This window comes from Anthonomus grandis, chromosome 14 (assembly GCF_022605725.1).
Source record: "Anthonomus grandis grandis chromosome 14, icAntGran1.3, whole genome shotgun sequence".
NCBI classification, from domain to species: domain Eukaryota; kingdom Metazoa; phylum Arthropoda; class Insecta; order Coleoptera; family Curculionidae; genus Anthonomus; species Anthonomus grandis.
In genome coordinates, this window is record NC_065559.1 from 13946269 (window position 1) to 13957607 (window position 11339).

An 11339-nucleotide genomic window follows, 5' to 3' on the forward strand; every position below is an offset into this window, starting at 1 on the left:
GAAAATGTTCATAGCAGTATTAACATTTTTAACCGCTTCCAAATCACTCCAATCAACTCTAAGAAAACTGTCATATAACAATCTGAGGTCAGCTTTTTTAAAGTTATAAAAAATATTATCTATTTTACAGTTATTAAACTTTTTGTCAGGGGTATAATTGAACCTTATAAATAACGAAGGATGGATAGCTTCCTCGTCAACCAAGAAGTCGTAGCATCGCTCCACAGTACAGAATTGAGGCTCTGATGTAATGACCAGATCCAATAATTTACCTTGAGAATTTTTAATAAAATTTACCTGATTCCAGTCAAAAAAGTTTAAAGTATAAATAATCTGGTTTAATCTGTTGGATGATAATGAATTTTCCGAATAATTAATATACTCAGGTATATTAAAGTCTCCTAGCAAAATTATTTTTGAGTTGAAAAGATAGGTTAAAGAAGATAAGTATTCAAAAATATTTTCATATATATCAGCATTAAGTCCGGGTGGTATGTATATTAAAATAACATATACATAAGAGTGCTCAAATATAATTTTTATACCTATGATTTCAATAATATTTTTAAGGTTATAAGAAAGCGCCAAGTTTAACTTTACCACCGAAAATGACTGCTTTACTGCTAATGCCACCCCCCCCGCCCCTCTTCTCGGACATCTCTGCATAGTTTCTATCGCAGCGGTAGACAGAGTACGCATTCGGAAAAAGTTCCGAGCTATAAATCCCATCATTCAGCCAAGTCTCGGCCAAAGCAATAACGTCAAAATTGCATGTTAAAAGAGAATTGTAAAGTACTTTTGTTTTCGAACGAAGTCCTCTAACGTTTTGATAACAGATGCGAAGGTCATTGCAACGACCATGCTGCCGAGACTCGACTGAATGCGAGCCGCAGGAACCACGAGAGAGAGGGCAGGCGGTTTCACCTTGCAGGTTGGGGGAAACCAATAAAGTTGGTTGCTACAGAGTGGACCCAAAAATATCGGACTTGAATTTGCTATTAGATTGTTTGTATGCATAGCAAGCAAAATGGTCCCAAGCAGCGTGATTGATTTCAATATTCAATTTATATTTATTTTTTAAAGACTCGCAATTAGCACACTTATAATTTTTTTTATCTGCTGCTTTTAATGTGCACATTCTAACTTCATGTGCGCCTGCGCAAAGAGGACAAACGACGTTACCTTGGCAAAACTTCACTGAATGACCAAGAACATTGCATCTAAAACAGCGTGTTATTGATGTGGAGTCATAAATGTTGCAATTGTCAAGACCCACAACAATTCTTTTTTGATCAATTAGCTTTTTAAAAGTAAAAGTATCTAAACGTAAAGTAGCCTGAAATATAGTTTCATTTTTTTTTGTAGGCCAGACCTTAAGTACACTCATCCTAGATGCACCACTAAACAACAATTTATTTTGAGACCGCAAATGAAATTCTAGTGCTTCGTTAGAGTAATCTTCTGATAAACCAACTATTCGGATCAACGGCATTGTCGACTGAAGTTCTCGAATCTCGTAGTCTTCCCTAAGTTTCTCATTGGCCAGATCCTTCATTTTTTCTGCGCTATTAGGTTCAACTGTGACAAGAACACCGCCATTTGCAATGTGTTTAACATGGTTGAAGGATATGCTTTCATCCGCTGGCTTGATACGGTTTAAGATGTCAGCCTTAGTGTGACTGTTATCTTGTGCCGTATTCTTCGGTTTTATAATAAGCCTTGTTTTTTGACCGCTCAACGCATCTGCATAACTAACTCTAGGTTGCTGGATCTCAGTAGGTTGTAGAACAGAGAGTTTCTCATCTATGGTCTGCAATATTGATTCTTTGACAGAAGAAATGTCGTTCTGCAAAGCTTCCCGAATGGTACTTTTAATTTCATCCAAAGGTAGATTACGACAGGAAAGACAACGCCAAGTCAGTCCAGGAATCGCTGTAATAACATTTACTGCATCACTGGGTATACGCATGCATTCAGCATGGAATCGCTTCTTACAAGATCCTGCGCAGGTGAGATGCGGCTTGCTGCGAGAGGATCCCGCCGACGTGTTGCAAAGCCCACACAAGGACATTTTTTATCTCTATAGACTGATAAGAGATTTCATGCGGTGTGGATCAAACTGACTTTATTGATGGAATTCAATGGGTTAAGTGAAATTAAATCACTTACCAATCTGTAGTGGTCACCAGAGAAGCTTCTGTGAAAATTTCAGAATTTTCGAACCATAAATACAGCCAAACCTTAACACTTTACTGGTCAGCGCAAAAACACACGTCCGCTCAGGTCAGCGCCTAAACGATTTTTGGTTATGGTGCTTCGAGAACTTCCAGCAGGTAGTAGATATGTATATCCAACGGGGAGGAATCTCATCGCGTAGGTTCCAGAGGTGGTGTCTCAAGCAACCGGATATGGATGCCAGTGGAAAATGGTAAAAGAGAGATGAGGTGAGACCAGCAACACCAACAAGATAAGCAGCAAAATTAGGAATACAGGAAGTACAGGTCAGTAATGGAATGTGGTCTCTTCTGGGTTAAACCACTAAATATGTCAAAAATTGATTTCTCCCAGATTTTAAGGATTGCAAGATGCTGGATCTAACTACTAACTACCATCTTGGACCCACACTGGTTAAAGTTGTTTTTAAACTATAGAGCAACTTATCTACTTATTTAAGGCAATGGTACAGCCACAATGAAGACTGATGAACCAGACCATTGACATTACTATTAGGACAACTGAACTTGATTAAATTGACTTCCAAGGTAAAATCAATAGTGGTTGTTGCTAATAATACTACTTAACGGTGTTACTGTGCTCCCGCCAGGTAAGTTGGGAGATTTAAATAAATAAATAGAACTAGTAATAAAAACACTGAGTATAAATATTACTTCAAAAGTGTCAAATATGGTAGTATTTCATGTTATGCCGTAGTATTATATTCTGCAGTCATGTGTGTGTGACCCTTAGTTAAATATTTAAAAGTAAATTTTTTAGTCCCTTCAGGGGAATTAACCAGAGACACCAGGAAAGAGTACAAAACGTAATTTTTGTTTTGGCTGGAACAATTATCCGCCCAAAAAACAAATTCTTCTGCATCTCTTTCTGTCTTTATTATTTGCAAAACTGCATCAGCTATCGACTCCGCTTTACGACTACCCAATGCTTCATGACAAAAAATACAATAGCTACTGTTTTTAAGGTCTGGTTTAAGTGTAGCAAAGGTTTCGTTAAAACCAATCAAGCGGCTGGTAAAAAAGCAGGATTTACTCGCAGGCATGATCGGCAAAATAATTACTTTTTGTAAATCCATGGAGTAAAATCTAGTATTTGCAGTAGTTGTTGACTTTTCTCCATCTTTTTTATACTCCCTCTCTGCACTTTTTGCTTGTTCTTTGTGTTTTCTAAGTTTATCCTCGGCCTCGATCTTTGAATCCTCCGTTATTGCTCCACTTATATCGTTTTCTAGAGTCTGACAGTCGTCACATTTATCCGAGTTGGGCATATAAAAACTTAGGTTCATATCTTTTATGACTTTCTATAAGTTTCTGTAGAACATATTTTAATGTTTGGATTTTTGTCTTTAAAATCCTTATACATGAACTGACAGTTTAGTTCACGTGACAAATACTTAACATTTGGAGCATTTTTGCGCCTGTAGTGGCTAACACATGGATGGAAAGTGTGCTCTACGATGGGAGTTTTGTTAATTTCAAGGTATGGTTTGGGGTGAATTCCTCTTCTTTCTTTTACGAGCTTATCACACGGTGCTATTTTTATCGATGCCACCAAGTGAGTTAAAACGGAGTCATTTTTATAACCCAGTGTATTCAGGAAAGTTAGCCTACAAACTTGTTCTTCTGTACCGCCAGGTAATGGTAATGAATAAATTTTTGAGTCTTTTCTTGGTCTTTTAGCATCAACAAGCCTTCTTTTTATAGGTACCAAGGTAACATTCTTGCTCATTCATTTTCTTCGGGAAGTATAGTCTAAAGACCAAAAAGTTTCCCATATATTTTTCCGCATTTCTTCTGTAAACACTCTGCACTTTTTTTTGCATTTTTCTTTACATTTGTCTAGCATTATTTGGTGCTTATTTTTTGCTTTCTCTAGTATGCTTTGTTTATTCCTTTTTAAAACACTTTTTTGCTTTCGTGTTACACTAGAATCTGAAGTCTTGTAAATTTTCATCTACACCTGATAAAGCTACATTTTCCTTTCCATCTTCATGTTCTATGCTTGGTAAAATATTACTTCCAGAGTCACAAACTTCTTTTACCGGGCGACCCTAAAATAAAAGTAAAAACAAAAAAATTAAAAAAAAATTAATGATATTATTTTAAATTAAAATATTTGCTAAAATATAATTATATTTAACGATTTACCCATTTCTTTATCATGAACATAAGAAATATATTTATTTTTAATAATATCATGTTGACAATAATTTAATTTTAGAAATAAAAATTTATGGTTCATATTTAAAAAACAAAACAATTAAAAAAGCTCTTACATTTTATATTTTATTTTTCATTTGCTTATTTCATACCACAGTTTCATAGATTTAAATATTGGTGTTCTTTTTTATTGCAGCTATTTATCATGCAATATTATAATTTAATACATGTTACCATTAACACGAAGTGTCAACACTAATTATATCATTAAAAACACCAACCTTTATTTTATACGGCCGTTTTTTAGGTTTATTTTCGTCATCGTCGATGCTTGAGCTACTTGATGGCGAACAAGTTCGGTCTTGATCGCTATCATCAAAAATGCTGATTTCTGCATCACTGTCATAATTTAGCAGCCATCGCATCGTTTTTCTATAGGAACTACTTATCTCGTCCCTATTATTTTCTATATTGTCCAAGAAGTAACCTGAAGTTTCATACTTAACATCGAGTAAAAAAGATGAACAATAATTATTATTAATATCAAAAGCATTTTGTATAGTTCGGCACCGACCACTGCATATTATTATGTTGTTGCTATCCTAAAATAAATTAAACAAAAAATAATACTCGATGGAAATTTAGTAATGTATTAAATATAGAAAAAAAGAAAGAAAGGTCAAAGACCAAAAAGGTCATTACATTATCTGTATATTTAATTCATGTCCATTTTATACAGATAATTATTAACTCTGATTTAATTGTCCATAGTTATTTATAATATTAACATAAATTTAACCTGTTTTTATTTAGTGCCCTGAGGATGATCTAATTTAAATCAAAACGTCGGCAAATACAATTTTTTTTCAAAGTGTTCTTCTAGCTTAGACCTATAACTCCAACTAAAATCCACCAACAGTAAATAATTACTCTAGAACTGTAATTTTTACTTTTATTCCAAATAAATTTTTTATTTAAAATATTTATAGCTTAACTTTTTTCCTATCTACTAGTAGTTTTATGAAAGCTAAAAAAAGTCCAAGGCCAAGATTTTTAGCTATACATTCTACATCTATTTCTATAATAACTATATTATACATAGAAATAACAAATTAACTGCAATGAAGCAAAAGCTGAGATGATATTGCTTTTATATAATAATTCGGCTGGATGGCCGTCAGTCGTATTATAATACGCCTGATCTCATGTAGTCATATTGTAATATACTCACGTAAAGATTGAATTTACCACTAAGCCTACTAAGATTCAGTCATATTATAATACGCCTAAAATTATTAGTCAAATTGTGATATTTTGAATTATTTGAACTATATGACAATATGCCTAGGCATATTAAAAAAGCCTAGGCGTATTACAATACGACTGATTTTACAATAAGCCTGCGACATATATAACATACAGATACTTCAACGAAAAGAAGTTCTTATAATAGATCTACTACTGGAACTCCTGCATTGTCAGTCAATGAAAAAGTTATTGTTTTAAATGTGCATTATTGCTTAAAACATGACCATCCTAGTTTTTGCTGTAGATGAAGTTGTACTGAAATGTTCCCGAATGACTGGAATAGGAAAATCTACGATTTACAAACTATTGCGGGAAAGAAAGGCAAAACAAGTAGAACCTCCGAGCCAGAGTACAGACCAGCCAGAATTCTTGACGAAAATATTAAACGTAAAGTTAGAAGAAAAGTTTATTTTTTTTATTTCAAAAAAGAAATACCAACGTTGTACAAAATAATAATGGAACTTCGCCGAGACGATAGTATTGCTTTGATGAGTACAAATCTCCTATGGATCACTTTAAAAGATATGCATTTTTATTGGAAAAGCATCATCGCAAATCAGTTGTAGAAGAAAATTCTAAGAAATCATCAAGCAGTAGCACAGGGAGCAAAAGATTTTTTTTTAATCTTTATGAAACGTGGCTTAACGAAGGATGTATTAATCAAAAAATATGGCAAGATAAAAATTTCGCCACTGCTCGCCAAGCACACGTGAAACCTGCCTGTCAACGGGCATTAAAGTGCTATCGGGAAAAGGTAAAAGACTCATAATTATATAGATTAGAAAGGAAGACGGCTTTATAAAAAAAGGTTTGATAAGCTTTTTTCGAGAAATAATAAAATGCTGATTCGATGGTGGTCGTGGACAATGTACCCTGCACGGCGCATAGAAAAATCCTCCATTACATCCTCAAGAAAACAAAAAAATATGGATTGGCTAACTGACAAGAATATTGAGTTTGCACTCAACAGGATAAAAAAAGAGTTACGAGCCATAGCAAATATTCTCCCAATATATATGCTATTAAAAATATGCTGTCGAATATTCTAAATCCTATTGAATTAATTTGGGGCCAAGTGAAAGAATTTGTTGCAAGACGGAATACCACTTTTAAAATGAAAAACTTATAAATACTATTTGATTAGGTAACCCATTAAGGAAGTGACTTCAGAAAACTAGCGAAAAGCAGTCGAACAAGCTACAGAAAATATTGGATGGAAAATGGGATCTGCTAAAATTATTATTTTGTTGACCGTTTAATTATTATTTTACGGGGTAATGTTTTTTTTTAATAATTTAATTATTTGTTATTTATTATAATGCTTAAAATATTGTTTTAAATTATTTATTAATGTTTATTTAAATCCGATGACGAAAAATACAATTTTTTATTATTAAAAACATAATATGTATTTATTATTATTTATATTTTTTAAAATATTCAATAAAGTTTTAACACTTAGTTTAATCTAAATTATAGTACGTTGCCTGCACTTCGTAAAAAGAATTAATTTTGCAATTCAAACTATGGGAGTGGCATACATTAATAGAAGGTCACTCTTTGCATACTTAATAAGGTTTTATTACTGTTTACCTTTTTGAAATAGAGTATAATTAAAGTTTACTGAATAAAATATATTTATTAAATAGTATTTATTTAATAAAATATAAATAAAAATTATTATTAATATTAAAAAAATATAGTATTTTATTCAGTAAACTTCGGTGTCTGTTGTATGTTTCGGGTCAGGTGTATGAGGAGGTCTATCTCATTTTTGTGCAGTATATATTGAATTTGAAATAAATTATTTAAAAAAACTGTAACCTTAGTCGAGACTTATTTTATTCTGATTATAAAATATTAGCCATTAATGTTTAATATTTGTCTTTTAAATTAAAAATTATTAGCTGAGCATAAATATTTTTTTTTTTTGGAAAATAAAATCGTAACAGCTAGTCTATTTATACACTTCAAAATACAGTGCGAATCTAGAAATCAAAAATAATACATACCACCAGTGGCGCCAGCCGCCAACGGCGGTCTTCTCCGAAACTAAGCCGTTTATTTCGACTTAAAAACAATATCTAGTTGCGCCATCTGCTACAAAATTTTAAGCTGAAAGTCAGGTATGGCCGTCGACTATACCACCTTAAGGCGATGGTAGAAGACCGCCCTTAAAGGGTGGCGGCGACTGATCAGACGGAAAGGCAATTTGATTTATTTTATTTATTACCTTTATTTTTAATTTCTAGAAAACCGGGCGGTGCTTTGAAGTGTGTAAATACACAAAGGCAATAAGGTTTTAAGGTTTTAAGTAAAAGGCAATAATTTTTTCGAGACTAGTAGTAGGTTCGAATCTCACTTAGGATAATAATTATATATTTTTGTATTTCATCAATTTTAATTTAATTCTTTTGGTTTCTTACAAACTTGTGGCGTATCACATTCCTAAGAATTTATTTTATTTAATGTGTGTGTATAATGTGATCGTAAAACATGTACTGTTTGTAGTCAATTTTTAAGGTACCAATTTTATCTAACTTTAGGATTGTTATTGTATTTAGTTTCTTTGTTTTTAATTTTTAGGTCTGATGATGCTCCTAATATGAGCGAAACACGTGTAACCTACTGTTAGAATTAATAGATACTTTTAAGACTACTTGCAGCAGTCGTACGAGACGGTCGTGTTTTCGTTTGTTGGCTCTGTTAGTATTGAATGTTTGTTTTGTTTTGATTTGACCGCGTGTTTTAGAAAACTTTTTTGTTTAAAAATAACAACGGTGTGTTTTCCGATATACATACGCTTCCTGATAAATTCTAGTTCCTATTCTACTGTTTACGTTCCGCTAGTATAAACTTTTCCGGTGTAACTTAACGTGACCTTGTATAGCTACCATTGACTTTTTCGATATTTATTGAACTTTTAATATTGAACATTAATTGCTGTGCATGCTTTCTAGTTAAAAAACATTTCCCGCTAACTATTTAGTTCCTGTGTAACTCTGTCTGTTGAACTATTTTTGAGTTTTTCCTGTATAAACATCTACCGTCCACTTGAGAATAATGGCTGAATTCAAGTGCGATTCCTGCCAAAAAATCATCTCGGATAAAGAGAAATACAAACTTCGTTGCAGTGGGGAATGCCGCCGTAATTTCTGTATGGGCTGCACAGGTCTGGACAAGGTAACTACAAAGGTCCTTCATCAGCAGAAATACAACAACATTAGATTTTTCTGCAGTGTTTGTGATTCACCAACATTAAAATATCTTCATGATAAAGTTTCGCAGCTGCAAAACTCTCAGATATCTCTAGAAAATGTCAATGCTCTGGGAACCTGTCTAAAGAAGAATAACGACCTTCTTCCAGTGTTTTCAGAGATGTACGAGATTTTAAGTTCTCACGACTCCAAATGGAAGAATCTGTATGACAAAATTGATGACATTCATCGCCTCCATACTGTCTCTGAAAATGGACAAGAATCTCTTTTCCATTCAATCAGAGATATGAAACAGGAAATTTTCAACCTGTCATCAATTCTTATGGACAACCATGGTGAGACGGTAAAGGTACAGGTCCATGATTCTTCCAATGAAGAGTTAAAAAGTGAAGTAGTGAATCTGAGGAAAGATGTTAAACAAATGGCTCGCACCATAGAACAATTAGCTAAAGAAAAATATAATGTTAAAAGTTACCAACCTGTAACTAAAAGGACGATAGCCTGCCAGACTGATCATACAGAAAAACCAGACCCGGAGGTTCTGACGTCACCGAAGGACAACACAATGAACAAAGATAAATGGCATTACGTGGTTGTATCAAATATCCCACTTCCGTATACCGGAAATCAGCTTGCACACTTTATCAAAGAAAAACTGGGAACGACGGACTTTATCCGATGTTTCCCAATGCTAAAAACCAAGGACACTGCACATTCCGACTTCAAAATTGGTGTGCAGAACTTAAATCAATTAAAGCGGCTGAAGGATATTAGTATGTGGCCACCGGGCACTCTCATAAATTCATGTTTGGAAACCTCTAAAGCGCCAGTCCAAATAAATAGTACCACCTCGCCCAAATCTAAGCCTTCCCAGTCTAAGTCTAAGCCTCACTCTCCAGACAGCCATAACCTGCCACATTCAGTTTCATCAACATCTGCTACAATATCCAGAGAGGTTCAATCTTTGAAAATTAGTTCTGATAGGGAGGCCATTGCTGCCTCTAAGTCCCTTGCAACAGAATTATTAGAGGTTGATTTTGTCATCGATAATAATTCAGTGGCGAATAAAACAGCAAATAATATGGACCCGTTGACTCCACCAATAGTGCGGTTATCAAGAGACTCGGATGCGACTGATGGTCGCTATTTATTGGCCAGACTGAGAGACCCTTCCATCTTAAAACCTCTTAGGCTATTCCTTGCCTATCTGCATGATCAACCCTCCAGTGTGTGTTTTGAAGGACATACCAACACCAGCATCCGATTGGCACTTGCATCAGAGGGACTTCCTGGTGACGTGGACTCTTTGCGGAGGCTCTACTTTCGCTACCATGATGCCTATGGTATTGGTCCAACTGAAGTTGAAGCAGATCTGTCAGCCTTCAGGTCCTTCTTCTCATCAGAAAAGCTGCTACACCTTCAAAAAATCAGAGAGAGTCATAGCAATTATTATTCTGGTGGATCTCCCGCCAGGAATAAAAATTTTTAAATGACTTGACGCGAACAGAGGATCAAGCACCCTCTAAAATACTGGACAATGGCAAGCTTAGTATTTTCTCTCTAAATATTCAGTCCTTAAGACATAAAACTAATGATTTATTTCTTTTACTGGAAGAGCTTCATTTTCCAGAAATCGTTGCCATAACTGAACATTGGTTGCATGTTGGTGAGCCTGTGGTGGTGGATAATTACACTACACTTGCCAGATTTGATAGAACAAATCTAACTCATGGAGGTACTGTGATATTATCTACTAGCAACGACTTTTCAATGGTAACCAGGTTCGATAATTTAGTTTCCGAAAAAATATTTGAGTTTTCCATTGTCTACAATAATAATTTTGATCTTTACGTTGTTTGTATTTACAGAACACCTGATGCTGACGTAAATGTTTTTTTCCAAAAATTACTAAGCTTGCTTGAGTCTCTGCCATTAAAAAGCAAACTCATTTTATATGGCGACCTAAACATTGATTTTTCCAGTGTGTGTGCTGCTCAGGAATCTCTCCAGTCCATTTTCGACTCTTTTGGCTTAATCATGCACATTAAATCACCTACCAGAATAACTAAAACCAGCTCTAGTACAATAGATTATGTCGTATCTTCCTTTGAGCCAGATTTCGTCGATTGTACTGTCTTAAGCCCAGGTTTCTCAGACCATGAAGCAATGTTAACAAAGTTTTCCATAACTAAATCTAAAAGTAAAAATGTTCCACGCAAATTAGGCCGTATTTTCTCGGATAATTTTTTTTTACATTTTAGGCACCTTTGTCAATCAACTGGAATATTCTCTCTGACGACGTTGATTCAGAATTCTCTAGATTCGTAAAAACGCTATCTAGTCTTTCTCACAAGTCCTTTCCTTTGAGACCTCTTAAAAAGAAGCAACATAACCCCTGGTCTACCCAAGGCTTGCGTAC